The sequence below is a fragment of the Camelus bactrianus genome, chromosome 18, assembly GCF_048773025.1.
Source record: "Camelus bactrianus isolate YW-2024 breed Bactrian camel chromosome 18, ASM4877302v1, whole genome shotgun sequence".
In the NCBI taxonomy this organism is placed as follows: domain Eukaryota; kingdom Metazoa; phylum Chordata; class Mammalia; order Artiodactyla; family Camelidae; genus Camelus; species Camelus bactrianus.
In genome coordinates this window covers 18,752,571-18,766,241 of record NC_133556.1, presented here as the reverse complement: position 1 = coordinate 18,766,241, position 13,671 = coordinate 18,752,571, and the positions used below count along the sequence as shown (strand labels likewise).

Sequence of the window (13,671 nt, the reverse complement as noted above, 5' to 3'; positions counted from 1 at the left end):
TCTAAAAGAAATAAGAATGGTATTTGTTACCAGATAATGATGTGAATAGAAAAAGATATCAAAGATGGGAGAAGACTATAAAAGTGATACCCACTGGGACAGGCAGGCAGATGAATGATTTCTTCCCCTTAAGATGGAGTATTTCCTACCCTCATCCTTTTTAAGCCTCTGATAACAGGCTTCGCATCTTCCACGGCACTAACCCTGCAGAGACAGTTCTGGCAATAAACAGGGAAGAGGATCACTTTGCAAATAACACATTTCAGTACCAATAGCAATAAATATCCTTGAAAGTCTTCACAAACTAGGCAGTAGGCTAGGCAGCGTGGGGACCAAAAAAAAAAAATCTGCCAAATTATATGTCTTCAGTGTGCTTACAAAGCAGTCAGGCTGACAGAACATAATAATAAGAAATATTAAGGAACAGAGGCCAAGTATAAAGTTAGCGGTAAGAAAGGAGCTGACACAGGTCTTCAGGAAGAAGCAACCACACTCAAGTGTGTGACATCATCAGACAGAGAGTCCTGGGTGGGGATCTCTTTTCGGGTTACATCCGGGCAAAATGCAAATAAGAGTAAAGAAGTTCTCTGCAGCACCATTTGCTTAAAAAAATTTAAAATAATTTTTAGAATTTGGGTAAGCCTATGAAAATGAGTCCTTTATGTAAATGTCGTTTGACACATGAGTTGTGACCACAATAAAAACTGCAAACCAGTGTCCTAAAATTCTTCCAGCGCGATAGTCATTGTGTAATTCTGATTGGTGCCAAAGCCATGCTTTTAAAAAAAAAAGAATATAAAATTGGGGGGGGGGGGCAAACTAGATATTGCTAAAAATTAACAGTTGGCTTAGCTTGCAAACTGACCAATCAGAATGGACACTGGCCTTAGAGGGGACCTGGAAGCTCCCAGCTGTCCATGGTATTAACCCTTCACCTGCTTAATCATGGGTAGATTGAGGAAGATTCTTGTCAGGGCTTGGGAGGGTGGCTTCTCCCAGCCAACACAGAAGTATTCCATTATTTTAACAATCCTTACTGCTGCACTTGTGCATTCTGGCCAAACATCAACCCAGTATAGAATCATTATACAAAATGAAAACACTACTGACAAAGTAGACTCTCGCTCTGTTCCCACCTCTCAGAAATGACTACCACTAACAATTTAGGGTATATCTTTCCAGACTTTAAATGTTTTCTGTGCAAATATAAACACGATCATACTATGCATTGTGTACCACACAACTGTTCTTTTCCCCCCTCTGGAAAAAGAGTATGTTGTGAATATTACGCCATATGAGCACACAAAGAATTACCTACGCTCTTGTTTTTATCTCCTAATGAGAAGTTGAGGACCTAAATCAATACCATTACTGTTTTTGGGCACTGCCAAGCTGCAGCCTGACACTCACGCAGCATTTTAAGTGTACGCTGTTCTTTGGTGTTGCTGGAAATTACATCAAGGTTCCCCTCCTGCAGCCGCTCCCCACCTGCCGTTACCATCCCTGGTTGTTTTTCTAGTCTGTCTCATTCCATACCCTGCAGGGTTCATGATGGTCTTGACCTCCTACATGAACTTTAGTCTTTGGAAGGATCCACTGTGCATCATTAATTTCTTAGTCAGTTTCTTGTAACTTTCTCTCCCTTTTTGTGTTCCTCATCCTAGTGTTCTTTCTTCTGTCAGATGCTGGAAGGATCTGCATGGATTTCTTGCCCCTACTTCTCCATAGGCCAGTCTCATGGCCTCTCCCTCAGGAGTTAGATGGTGGAAGAATTTAAATTCAAGACTGTGCTGCCTGGGTTCCAAGCTGTAAGTAAGGGGGTAGATCGACCTACTATACGTTCCCGAGGGACTCTGTGCACCTTCCTGATATCCAGTGAGCTTATTCAAAGTTTATTTCCATTGTAGATTTTGTTTCATGAGGGCAGAAGCTGCATCTTTCTTGTTCACCGTGGCATCATCCATAACCACGCCTGGCACATCAGGTGTTGAGTAAACATTTGAATAAACAACCAGGTGGAGAAGGACCCAGACTGGATGAGAACTGAGTTGAATGCCCAAGGACTCAGGTTCCTGATTGTCCACAGGCTGAAGTGACCTGAGAGGCAAGAGTGACAAATCGACAGCAGCTGCACGCTGCAAAGGAACGGCCAGCAGATGTTCTGATGCTTCTAGATGTTGCTCGTAGGCTGTGTCAGATGGAGCTGCCAGCCAGAGCCTGCCATGTCAGGAGACCTTGGGGGAAGGAGCAGATCTCAAGCTGCAGCAGATGGTAAGTGCTGTCTTCAGTCTTTAACATTTAAGGAAAAGAACTGGGAATAGACACTCGGCTCTGTGGCAGTTACGATGCATTTAAATAAGCCTTGCAAATCATTTACAGAAATGCGGATGCCTCCAACATTGTTAATTGCCCGTGGATTTGGTGGGAGCTTCCTCTAGTCCACCTTTCTATCCTCAGTGTCTAGTACAGAGTACGGGGTGGGGTGAGCCCCTGCACACTGGGTGCGGGGGGGGGGGGCTTCCTGCTGAAAAAAATGCACATCCGGGGACTTAATAGCATTAACTGGCTGCGAGCAACTGATCATCTTCCCAGGGGAGTCCCACCCACTAAGTGCAAAGACTGTCTCATGCCTCTTTATAGCCCCACAAGTGACTCAGTTTCTTGTTCTCTCCAAGCCAATCTTGGGGCGAATATGTAGATGTGACCTGTCCTATCATATTTTCCTGGAGAACAAATATTTCTGAATAAGGGAAGTAGTGCTCGGGGAGCTATTTTTTCTGTTGGCTTCCACTCCCAAATGGGAACATGAATACCTACTTCATAAGGTCGTTGTCGAGACTGAGTAAAATCACGTGTGTGAAATGGCCCAGCTCACGCCTGCCACGGGAGGTAGTCATAAAGCTGTAGACTTGAAGGAGCAGCGCGCCTGGTGATTATGGACCTTGTGGTCATAGCGCCCTGACTGTAAATCCACTCTGTCACTTACTAGCTTTGAGACCTTGACAACTAACTTAGCTTTTCTGAACCTCAGTGTCCTGATGGAGAAAATGGCACTAAATCACAGTGTCTGAGTCACAGAGTTGATGTAGGATTAAATGCAATAATGCATAGAAAGTGGCCATAGAGTCAGAGCTCAATAAAAAGATAATCCTTATTAACATCACCATTGTTGTTGGACAGGGGGTGGTAAATGGGGGTATCTTGGCTGTTTGACATTATCTGGGGAAGTCTGGGGTGGATGGGTGTATATAGACGCTCCTGGTTCTGGAAGCAGTTGTTCAACCTAAGAAGCTTAGAAGTGTTCTGGACTCTTCCCTCTTTCTCCCTCCCTACAACCAGTCCATCAGGTGTTCCTGTTGGCTCTACCTTTAAAATACAGCTAAAATCTAGCAACTTCTTACCTCCTCCTTTGCTACCACTCTTGTCTGAGCCACCATCACCTCGCTCCTGGACACCGCCACAGCCTCCTAGCTGGGCTTCCTGCTTCCACCCTCCCCCTGCCCCAGTCTTTTCTCAAAGCAGCAGCCAGAGGGAGATAAATACGTAAGTCAGTTCATGTCTCTTCTCTGCTCAGAACCCTCCCCTGGTTCTCCACCTCCCCCAGAGCAAAAACCAAAGTCATTCCAATGACCTGTGAAGCCCCTAGGTCTCTCCCTATGTGATCAACTCCCTCCCCTGTTCCTCTCTCACCTCACCTCCTACCACTCCTCTTCCCTCATTCCGTTCCACCCATTGTTGTTGTTTTTTTTAAAATAAATTTTCTTTTTTTAAATAATGAAAGTTAAAAAAAATTTTTTTTAAATGGTGGTACTGGGAATTGAACCCAGGACCTCGTGCATGTGAAGCATGCACTCTACCACTGAGCTATACCCCACCATCACCCCTCTCCCACGTGCCACCCCCCCCATCAGTTTATTCCTGAACACACCAGGCGTATTCCTATTTTGGGCACTTTGCATGGGCTGTTCCTTCTTCCTGCAGTTCTCTTCCAGCTCATTCTCTCCTGTCCTTTAAGTCCCCGCTCAGAGGGCCCCCTCTCCACGAGGACTTCCTTGACCACCTGTTTAAATATCAATAGGCAGGCCCCTGCGATTTCCAGTTCCCCTTCCTGCTGGGCCTTTTATCATTTTTCCTTAACACTTATCCCACCGAACATACCATATACCTACTTACATATTATATTTATTGCATGTTGTCAGTCCCCCCCTGCTAGAATATAAGCTCCTTAAGGACCTTTGTTTTGTTCATGGGTTTACCTCCAGTGCCTAGAACAGCCCCTGGAACACAGTAGGCGTTCAATCCATGTTTGTAAAAGGAAAGAATGAAGCAGAGGGAAAACAACTTTAAAGATCAAGAGACAACTTATAAACGAGAAATCACAGGGCCTGCAAGGTATTTAAACATTAAAAAAATTTTGTTATCAACTTAAAAATCTGGCTGTATTTTTCAGATTACAATTCAGATTAAAAAATTCTAACAAACAATAAAATGACCTGGTAACAATGGCCCCGCAATCTATAATGGAAACTAGGGGCAAAGTGGAGAAATGGTTGCCCTCTCTGGCTCAGCCAGACCCTCTCCAGTTTGCCCTGGTTCCAACATCACCCACTTTCTTCACTCAGGTTACCTTCCTGGACCCTGGAGGAGTCTGGATTTGCTTCCTTTGATTCGAGTTGCTCGCAGCTAGAATGTCTCTGTTCCCATCTCTAGGGCGGGAGTTCCATTCCTGTGGGCTGGGTCTCCCCTCTTCTATTTATGTTTTAAGTAATTAGATACCGGGATGATTGACCACGGAAGATCAGTTCTCCATCACTCCTGAACACATAAAATATTCGTGAATACACGAAATAAAAATGTTACCGTGCTGGGAACATCGATCAGCAGGGTGATGTTTATGTAGCATTGTTAATTGGATTTCTACAAGGAGCTGTTCCGTGGGCTGGGGTCTATCTGATGAAATGTGGCTGTGACAGCAGCCTGGCAATGAATGACTCAGGGTGGCTTTGTGGTCAGGGACCTGGGCAGCCATCTGACCAACAGGCTGGGGAGAGGAAGGAGGGTTGAAGAGGTTGCTGGGAGCTCTCGTGGTCCAAACTTCTTATCAGTGAGCTGTACGGAGTACTCCATCTCTCAGATTTATCAACAATTTTAATGAATGTCGTGTTTGAGATAATGACCCGTATCTGGACTGGCACGAAGCCCTGAAAATACTTCTATGAATTGTGTTTTTTATCTCAAGGACTGCAGCGTGCGGCATCCAACATTACCATCGATATCATCTATTGAGAACTCTTTCCTGGGTTCTTTATTAAGGTTTAATTAAATTTTATGTGTTATCAATTAGGATTAATCTACATTTAGTCTGAATTAGAGGGAGCCAATTATAAATAACACCACTTCTCATTTATTCCTGAATACAAAATGAAGGTTCTTAAACTTCCTTTGGAAAAAAATCCACAACCCTGCTGAACCAAATGTGCACTTTAAAGGGTTTTATGCCCAAGAGGCTAAAGAGTTCTATTAAAATAAAGTGGAAAGATGAGAATTCCTGTAGAAAGGCGTTAGAGACAGAAAATGGGGGTATTGAGGGGAAGAAGAGGTAGCCCAAATTGTGAATAAAGCTGACATCTGGGAGGAGTTCCAAGAAACTTGCATTTGCTGTTTTCATACTTTTAGAAAAATACGGGGACACAGAGTCACATGTATTGCAACATTTTGTTACTAATAGATGTTTTGCTATAGTTCCCGGAATCCTTCAGATGCAAACAATCTAAAGAATAATCCATTTTCCCACTTCTAACCATGAGTTCTGCAGAACCCCTCCCCAAGGAGGTGCAAAGGACCTTCACTGGCAGAATGATTGTACTTGGTGGGAACACATCGAAAGGTTTTCCTTCTGAAACTCTGTCTGGATGTAAATTTATCTAAGTGCCATTAGCCAAGAGAGTGCAACCGCAACAGAGATGCAGTCATGCTCTGGATGCTCTGGCGGAGGCAGCGACTTTCAGCTTTAAAGCGTTAACCTGGCGCGATTGCAGAGAGAAACAGAATGCGCCACAATAGACTGAAGCATCTCTGCTTCTGGAAGAGGCCAGGCCAGCTGTGCTCAGTGTTTGTATTCAGTAAGACCAGTTCCGAGCAGCTCAAATATCTCCAGTTCTTTTCTTTCTGGGCACAAGTTAAAATTGTACCCCACCTCTCCCTCCACCTTGGATAAGAGCGTGAGATGCATTTGGTCAACAAAGTGCAAGAAGTGATGGGTATCAGTTCCGTGTAAGAGGCGGCACGCGATTTGCCGTGTTTTTTGCCTCCTGCTGCAGTAGTCATGGAAACACGGTCCCGATAGAGCACCCACTAGCCGAAGACGGGCAGGGTCCTCCCCGCCAACCCGTGCTGGTCACGTAGCAGGAGCAAGAAGCAAACTTCTACTGCGTCAGCCATTGGAATGTTGAGGGTTTCGCTATTTCAGTGTTAACATAGCTTATCCTGTCTGACAGAACCTCTGAAAGCTTTGATTTCTTCTAAGTTTTGGTATCTACCTCATTGGGTTGTTGTACGAGGGAAAAAAGGGAAGCAATTCACAGAAAGTGTTTCATTCCACGTCTGGCACTCGGCAGGTGCTTAATCAGCATTTGTGTTTGCTATTATTGTTTGTAGTTGGGGAAGCCCATATATTAGGCCTGAGTGATCCCGTCTGTGACACTGTGATAGTAGGTTCAAGCTTTATTTAAACTCTTAGCATTTCGGCATCTTGCCCTCCCATCTAAACAGAGATCCCACATCGGTACCCTTGATTCCCCTCCGTTAGATGAGTTTCCAGAGTAGACAAAGCTTTATGATGCACAGTCCTATTTACTTCCTCCTCTCCCTCACAGCCCTATCTAATTATCCCATCATACATAGTTTAAGAAAGTACAAAAATCAACCTTGTGATGACAGCCCTAATGGGGGTCATTTCCAGCGAGCAACTGGAGACCTGGCCTGAGTGGGCCTTCTGATTCGAGGTCTCTTTCCCACAAATATCCAGCAGTTGTGAGACTCCCTTGGGATTTGTCTGACTCGGGCCTCTGCAATTTTTTTCTGGCTGGGGTCTCATTGCAGTGTGTCCAGCCTACGTACAGGTGTAAACCAATTGACCTGTAGAGACCTGAATTCCTTTGGTGACCAATAACAGGTGTGCACTGTGAACTCTTCCCTGGGCTGGGTGTGATGCTGTGCCCAAGGTTGCTGTGTGGAGGGAAATCGGAGGGACATTCAGGAACAATGATGAGATAGTTCAAATATTACCTGGACCCGGAATTCACAATGTCCAGTTCTTTTGGGTGATAAGAACTTGTTCAGGAATCAGGGTGTGGTCCCAGCGTGTGCAAACTCAGAGCAGTCAGGAAAGTTTTGGTTGCAAGTGAGAGAAACACAGCACAAACTGAAAAGGAAAGATACTGGCTGTCTTAACTGAGAAACCGCAGTGGCCAGACGCTTCCAACTTCACGTCTGGCTGTATCTGGGTGTTCAGATGATGCCACTGGCTGTTTCTCTTGTCCCACTTTGACTTGATTTTCTTTTCACCACTCTTCCACATCGTGGCAAAGACGGCATCAACACCTCTAGGTTTCTATTTCTCTTACGCCAATGATCCCGGCAAAAAGACTACTTTTTGGTAGTTCCAGGAAAAGTACTGGGGAAGGCTCCAGGGTTAATTTTTCTAATCTACAAAGAACTTCTGCAGGTTGAAAAGATTTTAAAATTCCAATAAAGAAATAGATGAAGGGTAAGAGTAGGCAATTTTCAGAAGAGGAAATGCAAATGGCCAATAAGCACATTAAATTACGCTCCTTCTTATGGGGGAAGGAAAATGTAAATAAAAACGGTCATGTTAGAAATTCATCGGTTTGGCCCAAATTGAAATGATTCATAATCCATGGCTTGTGATTTTATGGGGTAAATAAGGGCTCTTATAATTTGCTGGAATGAGTAAGATTACTTTAACCATTAAAAAAAAATCTGGAAGTAGCTACTGAAATTAAAAAGTATACATACTCTTTGACCCAGCCATTTCACTTTGGGTAGACAGAAATAAAAATACCAGATCAATAGAAAAACGTTTATTACAACATACCTGATTACTTGCAAAAATCTGGAGGCAGTCCGAATGTCCAGTAATAGGAAATTATGCAATAAATTATATTATTTCATATCCTGGAGTTTTATACAGCTATTTAAAAACAGTATATGGAAGTAGACTTATAATCTCTTTTTAAGTAAAAACAGTAAATTAATATAGTATGATCCCATTTTTGAAAAAAAAGAAAAAATATTCGAGTGACTTTTTTTTTTTTACATTTTTTTATTGTGTTATAGTCATTTTACAATGTTGTGTCAAATTCCAGCATTCAAGTGCCTTTTTAATGTATGAATGAGCCCAGGAAAACATGGAGAGAGACATACCACATAGCTGACAGTAGTTACTTTGAAGAGAAGGGGCCTTGTGAGCACATATTGCTATTGTAGTTTGAAAAGAAATTCATTAAAGGATATATAAGAAAGGACAAAGTGTCCCCGTGTCCCTGAAACACATTACAACAACGGACAGGTACAGAGTGGCATCCTGCATCTCAGGGCGGGCCTGTGGGGATACTCACAGGCCCGCCCTTGTCGAGGGTCTGTTTCATGGGAAGTCGGTAGGAGCTCCTAAGGGCCAGTCGTGGCTGTGACATTTGTGCTACCACGCTCCGCCACGACAGGCTGGTGTCATCCGTTTCCTTTGGTCATGCGAGACCTTCCATCTGAAGAATGGGCACATTGGATGCATCTGACATTTCAGCAAATGTGATATATGCTGTGCCTGAAATTTGTGGGTTCTCTTGCAGAGGGGGAGAGGACGAGGTCAGGCCCTGGTTGCCATAAGGTCTTTGTTGTTCATTAGGTCTGAGCCTTGTGGTTTCATTCGGTTTTGCAAAGGCTGCTAGTGTTGGTTAATGTTGTCCATAGATAACACATGGAGGCCTAATATTCAAACTGTGTAATGAACAAAAGGGCAGAGGACTTTTGACTCTGCTTGTGTTCCCTTTCATTTCATTCTGAGACACAACTAGGGAGTCGACATTATTCTTTGGGATTTATGTTTGTGTCACAATCAGTCAGCACATCCATCTAGCAAGTGTTGCTGGCGTGTCAGGCACTGTGCTAGGCACGTCATTGGCCTTGTGATCTGTGTTTTTCACATTAATACTGAACGGCTATTACTGAAATGGGGCAGGGGGGAAGAACAATCTCCTAGGTAATTACTGAGTCAAAGGAGAAATAAAATATACAGTCAAAGACCATTTAGAGAGTAATGAGAATGTGAATAATACATATGAAAACTTACAGGATGTAGCCAAAGCCCTTAATTTGCTTTTTATTGTTGAAAATAAAAATGAATGAAGGTAGCTTTAAAATTGAGAAGTATGAAAATTGGCCCCCAAATTTAAGGAAGTAAGGAAAAATAAATCTTTTCAAGAACAAAGCAGAAATCCATGGATTTGAAAACATGCAAGTTCAAGGAAAAATGCATCCAAGAGGTGACTCTTGGGAGAAAACCGATAATATAGATAAAACCTCTGGCAAAATGACTCAAGAAGTGGAAAAACAAAACAAGTAAAATTAAAAATGATGAGGAAGTCTAAATGGTACGTGACAGATTTAAAAACCAAGATATTACTATGTACAGCTCTTTGTAAAGAAATGAAAAAAATCTCAGTGATGCAGATTCTTCTGTGAAATGTGAATGACAAAAATTTGACTCATGAAAAAGTAATGTCTAAAGGGGAAAATTATCATATCAAAATAAAAAAGTTAAAGTGTTACTAAAAAGTAGCTCTAAAATTAACCCCTTGAACACAAATTTTTCTGATGTGTTTCTTTCACATTTCCAGTAACAGATTATTTCTATACTGGACGAACGGTTCCAGATTATTAAAAAGCACAGAAACTCTCTAATTCATTTTATGAAGATAGAACAACCCTGAAATCCAATCTTGAAAAATATAGTGGGGAAAAAAAAAAAAAAAAGAGAGCGAGAGACCAGAAGACCAAGGCACTAGATGAAAAACTATAAATAAAATAATAGCAAACAGAATTCAATAATACATTCATAGAATCATTCACCATGACCAAGTTGGATTTAGCCCGGAATGCACAGACTTTTGTTTTTCAGGTCATTTTATTAAAAAAGAAATTTAATCAAATCATAGAGATTAGCTGAGGTGTCCTTTTTCCTGCCCCTCCAGGACTCTGTCCCCTCTCTCCCTTCCTTCCTCCCTCCTTCCATTCCCCACCCCTTGCAAAAGCCAGTGATAACATCTATCTTGAAGTTGGCATTTATCCTCCAGTCTGTGTTCGGTATCTCTACAACTGTTGTAAGTGTCCCTAAATATTTAGCTACGTATTATTTTGTAGTCCTCAGAATTTCATAGCTGGTTTTATTCTAAATGTGTCCCTCTGGAACTTGCTTTGATTCTCTCAGCATTATGTTCTTGAGATTTATCTAGGTTGATACAAGCAGATCCAGCTCATTCATTGTGTAAACGCACTATGTTCTATTTATCTACCATTTTTTATATATAGACATACATATATGTCTTTTTGAGGAAGACTAATCTATTTTTTTATTTGTGTGAAAATCTCTATCTGTGGCCAAATACTCCCCTACTTCACTTGCGAGATTCATGTCTTTTTTACTTTCTCAATGGACACCCTTTTTCAGGAGCAGTGACCCATTTACTCTGCAAGAATATCCCCTAATTCTCGCACAAGGGTTTTTCCACCTCTCGCGAGATTTGCTCGTGTTCTCGTGAGACTATCCCATGTTTATAATAGCTTATTTTATAATAGGTGGCTATTATAACCAATGTTACAACAAAGTGTATACCTTTCCCTGCTTCCCTGTGTAAATAAGCAGTTTTCTCTCCTATCAGCAGGGTCTGAGCTCTGTCTTCCATATCCTGGCTAACCCTTTTGTGGGATGGGATTTTATTCCTGTTTTAATTTGCATCTGCCCAGATTATTAGCAAGGTGGAGATTTTTCCAATGTTCATTGATCAGAAGTGTATTCTTTTTTTTTCTGAATTGTCTGTTTATATCCTTTGTCTAACTTGTACTAAATTAAACAAAAATCTTTTTTCCCACTGATTTGTAGGATTTCTTTATACATGCTAAATGCTGATCCAGAACTATTTAACAACAGGAAAACCATTAACATTACATAATAGGTAACATCACAACAATAGGTAAAAAAAAAAACCTTATATGGTATGTCGATAGAGGTCAAAAACACATTTCCAATAGAAATTGAGAATCATTCTTGATAAAAAGCTCTTTGAAAACATAGGAATAAAAGCATGATAAAGGCATTTCTTTTAAATATGGTGCACATCAGATTTGCTGATGAAACATTAGATGCATTCCCATTAGAGATAACGATGCTTACTGTTAGGGGCTGAGTTGCATCCTTCCAAATTCGTATGTTGACGTCATAAGCCCCAAGCCCCAATACATTAGAATGTGATTGTACTTGGAGATACAGTCTTTAAAGAGGTAATTATGTTAAAATGAGGTCACTAGGATCAGTCCTATATGACTGATGTTCTTATAAGGAGGGGAAATTAGAACACAGATGGGTGACTCCGTGAAGACACAGAGAGAAGACAGCCCTCTACAAGCCAAAGAAAGAGACCTGGACCAGATCCTTCGTCACGGCCTTCGGAAGAAACCAACCCTGCTGACACCTTGATCTTGGACTGGTAGCCTCCAGAATTGTGAGAAAATTAATCTCTGTTGTTCAAGCCACCCAGTCTGTAGTGCTTTGTTATGGCACCAAGCAAACGAACACACTCACCTTTACCAATATTACATGAGTGTGTTGTGATATTTTTGACCAATGACCATACGGCTTAACAGAGAAGTGAGACCCAGCCATGAGAAAGAAAAAGACCAGTGCATCATTTATAAATTATATATAATAAGAATGAGAAAAACCTCAGTAGGACTGTTCAGGAATGCGGTTGATATCAGATAAACACCTAAAACTCAAAAACCAGTTAGAAAAAAAAAAGCCTATTATTAAATGTCTTATTTGCAATAGCAACAAAAAATAAAATAACCAGACTATTTGTAACAGAAGTTGTGCATGAAGAAAACAATAAAAATTTATTGAGCAATACATATGGTTAAAATAAATAAAGAAATGTATTAATTGCTTGCGTGGGAACCTAAAGCATTTAGAGATTTAAATTCTTCCAAAATTAGCTTATGGACTTAACCCGTGGAATGTACATTTTTTTTAGTAGCTTAATAAAGTAATTCTATGGTTCAATTAGGACAGTGTGAGAAAGGAGTCATAACGGGGGACTTGAAACACCAGGTATAATAACTTATCACAAAGGCTTAGTAATTAAACGGGATGGCATGACTCAAGAATTCAGAATCAGGTACATGGATGGATACTTAACTGTGTATTACTTTAACAATCACCCAAAGTGGCAAGTGGAAAACAAATGATGTGAAGGGAATCTTTCAATAATCAAAGAGGAGTGGAAGCCAGAGTGGAGCTAGTGGAGCAAGCAGGACCAGCACGTGTCCAGAATAGGTTGTGGGCACAGTTGCCGGCCAGTCAGAGGCATCGTCAGTGCCCGATTCTGACCGCCATCCTCCCTGTGCATCTATTGCTGTTGGCCTTGGGGCAGGACTGCAAGATGGTCAGAATCCCTCTAGTCATCCCGTCCTCGTTTCCCCTCCCTCTGACTGTGTGGGGTTTCTGTGAGGGCCCCCCACCTCCTCAGTGGGAAGGCTTCCTGTAACAGAAGTCATGCTTCAGGTCAGGTCAGGTCTTTGTGGTTGACTAGAAGGAGACACGCCTGGGGTACATGTTCCCCGGGTGAGTCTCTGGCTCATTCTGTCAGGTGGAGAGCTGGTCTTGGAGGCACAGGGCACTCTCTCCATGTCTCCACTCAACCTGAGAGCAGGCTAGGGAGGAAGGATGGCAGGGGTCTTACCAGGCCAACCGTGGGAGTGGGAGGCATCTGGGAAGTGGGAGGAACCAGAGCATCTCAATCAATAATCTGGAACTGACTGTAGCTTGTGAGTGGAGTGGATGGTGTGGAAGTGGCGTGAAAGAGTGAAGGAGCACGAGGGGGAGCCACGAAGAAAGGCTCCCAGTGTAATGCGTTATCTAGGATAGGGACTGGCAAATTTGTTCTGTAAAGGGCCAGAGAGTAAATATTTTAGGCTCTGTGGGCCATACGGTTTCAACTGCTCAGCTCAGCTCTGTCCTTGGAGTGTGAAAGCAGACATACGAGGTAGGGAGACAAATGGGCGTGGCTGGGTTTCAGTAAAATGTTATTTACAAAAACAAGTCATCAGTGGAGTTTTGCCCCTGGGCCATAGTTTGCAGACCCCTGGTTTAGAACTTGATTTTGCTGTTAGACCCTTTTCTGCATCTTCCTTGTATGACATTGGCAAATTACGTTACTTCTTAACATTATTTCCTCATGTCTAGCATGGGGGTAACAATATGTCAATAGGATCGTTGTACACAGGAAGTGCTCAAGAAATGAGAGCTTTCTTGTTGCTTTGTTGTTAGCGTCATCATTAAAAATACTGTCTTTCTTGAGGAGCAGAAGGCACTCAGGAAGG

The 13,671-nt window shown here is 42.2% G+C and overlaps 1 non-coding gene across 1 annotated transcript; it reads right to left on the bottom strand.

The window, feature by feature from the left end:
• Positions 1 to 3,802: 3,802 nt before the first annotated feature.
• TRNAV-CAC (transfer RNA valine (anticodon CAC)) lies at positions 3,803 to 3,876 on the bottom strand. The gene has a single exon. It is a non-coding gene; the product is annotated as a tRNA-Val (tRNA).
• Positions 3,877 to 13,671: the final 9,795 nt, after the last annotated feature.